Source organism: Arachis stenosperma, chromosome 10 (assembly GCF_014773155.1).
Source record: "Arachis stenosperma cultivar V10309 chromosome 10, arast.V10309.gnm1.PFL2, whole genome shotgun sequence".
In the NCBI taxonomy this organism is placed as follows: domain Eukaryota; kingdom Viridiplantae; phylum Streptophyta; class Magnoliopsida; order Fabales; family Fabaceae; genus Arachis; species Arachis stenosperma.
Window position 1 is genome coordinate 62,887,670 of NC_080386.1, and position 5,366 is coordinate 62,893,035.

Consider the following 5,366-nt stretch of genomic DNA (forward strand, 5'->3'; position numbering starts at 1 on the left):
CAGGTATAACTCATACTCTGATTCTACTAAATACCTGCTTAATACCCTTGCTAACTTAAGCATCGGAGTCCCTTGCAGGTACCCCCCACCCTCCGGGGATGAAAGACAGCACCATCACCAAGTCCAACAAGTCGGACACAACAGCTCCGACCAATATAGAAGATCTCATCTGAGATCGACCTATAGTTTCAAGTAACCCTCGGAACACCCACTATGGCTAGCTAACGTCATCTTAGTGAAAAAATCAAACGGGAAGTGGCGAATATGCACCGACTACACAGATCTCAACAAAGCTTGCCCAAAAGATCCTTATCCACTCCCAAGTATCGACGCACTGGTCGATGCCTCCTCCGGATATAAATACCTCTCGTTTATGGACGCATATTTGGGATACAATTAAATCCCAATGTATCCACCCGACCAAGAAAATACTTCCTTCTTAACCCCAAAAGCAAACTACTGCTACATCGTCATGCCTTTCGGTCTTAAAAATGCGAGAGCTACTTATCATAGATTAATGAATAAGGTCTTTTTGGATCACATCGGAAAAATCATGGAAGTCTACGTAGACGACATGCTAATAAAGACACAAAAGAAAGAGATGCTATTGTCCAACCTGACCCAAGTGTTCGACACTATAAGGCGGCATGGCATGCGACTCAATCCCGCAAAATGTACCTTCGTAGTAGAAGCTGGCAAATTCTTGGGTTTTATGCTCACACAGAGAGGAATCAAGGCAAACCCGGATAAATGTTGGGCCATACTCGACATGAAGAGTCTGACTTGTGTCAAAGAGGTACAACAACTCAACGGGAGGTTGGCAGCTTTGTCCAGATTTCTAGCCGGATCGGCAATAAGATCTCTCCCCTTCTACGCCACTCTAAGGAAGGGAAAGAAGTTTGAATGGACAATAGAGTGCGAGCAAGCCTTCCAAGATTTCAAAAGATTCCTGGGACAGCCACCTATCCTAACTCGGCCACAGGAAGGAGAATCGCTCATATTGTACCTCGCAGTAGCAAGTAGGGCAATAGCCTCAGCACTAGTCCAAGAAGACGACAGCGGGCAGCAACCCGTATACTTCATCAGTAAAGCATTACAAGGATCCGAGATAAACTATCAAAAAATAGAAAAGTTTGCCTACGCTCTCAAACTAACATCTCAACGACTTCATCCATACTTCCAGGCACACACCATTAGGGTTCAGACCAATCAGCCTATAAAAGGGATCTTACAAAAAACAGACCTGGTGGGCAGAATCTTGCAATGGGCAGTCGAGTTGTCCGAATTCAATCTTCAATACGAAGCTCAGACCGCCATCAAATCACAATACCTGGCCAACTTCACTGCAGAATTTACAGACACACCAGAAATCCCCACATAATGAAATCTCTACGTGGACGGTTCCTCAAATAAAACGGGAAGTGGTGCGGGTGTGATAATTGAAAGCTACCAAGGAACCCAAATCGAACCCTACCTCAAATTTGGATTTCCTGCCTCAAACAACCAAGTGGAATATGAGGCACTACTAGCTGGTTTGAAGCTGGCTAGGGAGGTTGGAGCTCAAAAGCTTATCATCTTCAGCGACTCACAAATAGTCACTTCACAAATAGCAGGAAGCTACCAAGCCAAAGATCCCACCATGAAAAAGTACTTGGACAAAACCAGGGAATAGCTCGGACAACTCAGAGAATATGAGATCCGTCACAAACCCCGAGAACAGAATGCCCGAGCTGATGCACTCTCAAAACTAGCCAGCACCAAACCACACTACAAGAAAAACACCCATTCAAGTACACTTAAAAAGTGTAGTCAAAAGTGAAAAAAAATGATGCCTTAGGCTACGGCTACGCTTTTTGGGCTACGGCTACGCTTTTTGAGGTGATTCCTATTCGGCCGTTGCCTATTCTCAAATGCTACGCTTTTCTGCACCAAGGGCTACGCTTTTGGCGTTTGGGAATAGGCTACGCTTTTCAAGTGATGCTATCCAGGATCAAAGGCTACGCTTTTCAGCTTTCATTTTTCCAGAATAGGCTACGCTTTTCAACGCTACTACATCACTTGTAAAGCGTAGCCACATTGTATACCATAGCTACTTTTTATAAGCGTAGCCTTAGATCCCTATTTTTTTTGTTTTGTATACTATAGCTACTGCATATAAGTGTAGCCTTAGGTCCCTCATTGTTTTTTTTATTTTCTATATATATATATATATATATATATATATATATATATATATATATATATATATATATATATATTCTAATAATTTTTTTTTCTAAAACCTAATATTTAGTAGTATGATTATATAATCCTATTTTTTTAAAATTAAATTAGTCAAAAATTATAAAATAAAAATAAATACATAATAATACCATACAATATTCTTTAAATAATAAAAATTATCCTTTAACAAAATATATTTATAATGAACTAAAAATATTGGGATGATCATAAATGAGTATTCATACATCTCACACTAAATTAAACATACCCATATCAAAATATACATTACACCACTTAGAATTTACTACTAATAAACTATAAAAAACCAAAATATTGTATCCTACATAAGTATCTTCTAATAAAAATTATTAACCTTCTGATAGAAGAGAAAAAAATCTTGTTCTTTAAATATCTTGTTCAACGGAAGATCGTATTTGGGAGATTTCTGGTTCTTTATCTGCCTCAAATCCCACATACCTGGGAATTCCATTTCATCGTCTTTGGAAATGATATTTTAGAAACAGTAGCAGGCAAATCTTCAGACAGAACCTAACAAGAGTATAATTAATAATCAGCAATGACACTTTCTTACAAAGGGTAATAAAGTAATAAACACAAATAAATCATAGATGAATACATGAGCCATTGGTCTGAACATATCCTTGTGTATATCTCAAGGGAATTAGCCTGAAATTTTCCTTTTTTGAGTTTTTCAGTCCTTGCTCATTCTATGAATAAGGATACTTCTTTATAAACCTTATACAAATCTAATGCTCCCCCTAACATCAAGTCTTTTATTTAAACTGCAGTACACAATTGTATTAACACTTAACAATAAAGACGAGTTCTCTAATAAACTACACAAGATTATTTCCCCTCACATTTGTGTAATGTCTAGTGCTTACTCAGAAATTGTATGACACTTGTTCTTCCTTTGTTTTGATGCATTTCCTTATGGAAATGAAGAAACACATTTTTTGGTATTTTATGTTGTGTCCTGGCTCTGTGGTCCAGATCTTAAGGGTTGAATTTCTTGGGCATTTTGCTTCAATTTGTTTGAAAAGTTCAGTTGACTCTAAATCATTTTAAAATTATTTTGTTAAATATATGTTACTATATGGAATTATATATGTGGTCTAGAATCAAAGCTACCTGTAGGTTTAAGGAAAAAGCCACATAAATATTTGATATATTATATTAACCATGGAACTTGCATCCTCGGAAAAAAAATATTAAACAAACATAGACGGCAAGATTTTTTAAGGATAATGAATAGAAAAACCTCTAAAGAATATCTTGAAAGCTCCTTCACACGAGCATAAACATATTCTGTTTTTCCTGCAATGTCAAGAAGCAAAAGTAGCATATTAACAGGAAAACTGACTGGAAATTTAAATTGGGAGAGAAAGCATAATCTAATAGCATAAAGTTTCCTTTCCATAAAAGCAGCAAATGATGATGCATCAAGCCAATTAATTTTTCTGCATTATGAACTAGTGGCTATGCAAATGTATCGTCACGAAACCACTTATCACAAAAACTTAGACTATTAAGTAAAAGCACATGAATAGTTATATATCTAACAGCATCCTCATATGCAGCCTTTTTAGGCTTAAAGCGTGAATTACCATAAGTCTATTTTTTGCCTTATGCTGAAATTCTATCCTGTTTTTTGGAAGAATGGGGGCAACAAGAATCAAACTTGAGACCATTGGTCACAAAAGCTATGATACTATATCATGTAACCACTTATCCCAAAAGTTTAAGCTAGGGAGAGACCCATGAATGGTTATATATCTAACATGTATTTGTTTTTGTATTCTTTTGAAGAAAAAAAATCATATTGGACCACTACAAAAATGGAAAAGAAAAAAGGAAAAGGGGGGGGAGCAGTCCTTGAGGAGCTACAAACAATATAAAGCATCAATCTGAACTACTTACAACTCATAACAATGTACTGAGTACAACAAAAACACAAAATAATATACTGAACAGGACCAAAAGAAATACAATCAAACCTACAACACAACTGCTTTGTCTTCAGATACTCACCATCAACCTTTCGGTATACCAAGTCCAGTGGAACAGAATATCTACGGGAAAATCCTTCAATGGCCTGACATGAAATAAAAAAAATTAAGGCAGAAGTAGTTGACTGCAATTCATGATTATAAAACTACTCAGACAGAGTAAAACCTTTGTTGGATTTCCTTCATGATCAAACAATTTTGAAACTGGAGGACCTCGAACCTCAACCTCCACTTCTGCTTGTTTTGTGGAAAGATTTTCAATGGCAAACTGTGGATTTCAAAACAGGAAACAGACACAATTAATATATGTTTTACTTCAACATTTCTAGGTATGCATTGTGATAACAGCTTATAGAAAATTTCTCATTTTGTGTACCAAATCATAAGTTGGAACTTCTGCAAATTCATTTGCATTATATCTACTAGTTGGGTATTACCATATATTGTGCATATATTGTTCTTTGTCCTCTCTTAAATATTCACGAGAAAAAGAAGAGAGTGCTCAACAGACATTTTATCACATAAAGATATTTATAAAATATATTACCCAACTACACCCAGGCCTGCATGCTACAACTAAAAAAAGAAACCAAAACAAAATAAAACAGCATAAATTCTCACCAGAAGTGTTACTGGTAAAGAGCACATTTACAGATTGCTGAAGTTCCACCCACCTGGCTAAAACCATCGAGGGATCCTTCTTGTTTAGATGGGCATCCCCTAATCTTATGTTAGACTGCAGAATCTTTCTCAACAAAACAGTATGAGCATGCTCCGATACCTACAAACACAATTGCCCAAGTCCAAGTCAATAAGGTGATTGTAGAATAAAAAAGATAGCCAAGTATTCACAAAACAATGAAAGGACTAAAAAGGAGTAGTTATACTTTGAATGCCAGCAATTTACAAGCCTTATCCCATTAAATGAGATTAGCTAAATTGAAAGGGTAAGTGTGTTCTTGTGATAAACCAAGAAAGAAACTGGATTTACATTTCATCCTTATATCCTCCCTTTACATTACCTTTACATCCTGCTGGCTTGCTTTCCTAAGAATGGCCCGCATGAGTCATGATAGAATTTTCTAACAAAAATCCTTCATTTTCCAATCTATA

General features: G+C 36.4%; 1 long non-coding RNA gene across 1 annotated transcript; it reads right to left on the minus strand.

Moving 5' to 3' along the window:
* Window positions 1–2,748: 2,748 nt before the first annotated feature.
* On the minus strand, window positions 2,749–4,311 carry LOC130955215 (uncharacterized). The gene is made up of 3 exons (XR_009076661.1): window positions 4,276–4,311; window positions 3,506–3,561; window positions 2,749–2,772 (listed from the first exon to the last, which is right to left on the minus strand). It is a non-coding gene; the product is annotated as an uncharacterized LOC130955215 (long non-coding RNA).
* Between the last annotated feature and the right edge of the window lie 1,055 nt (window positions 4,312–5,366).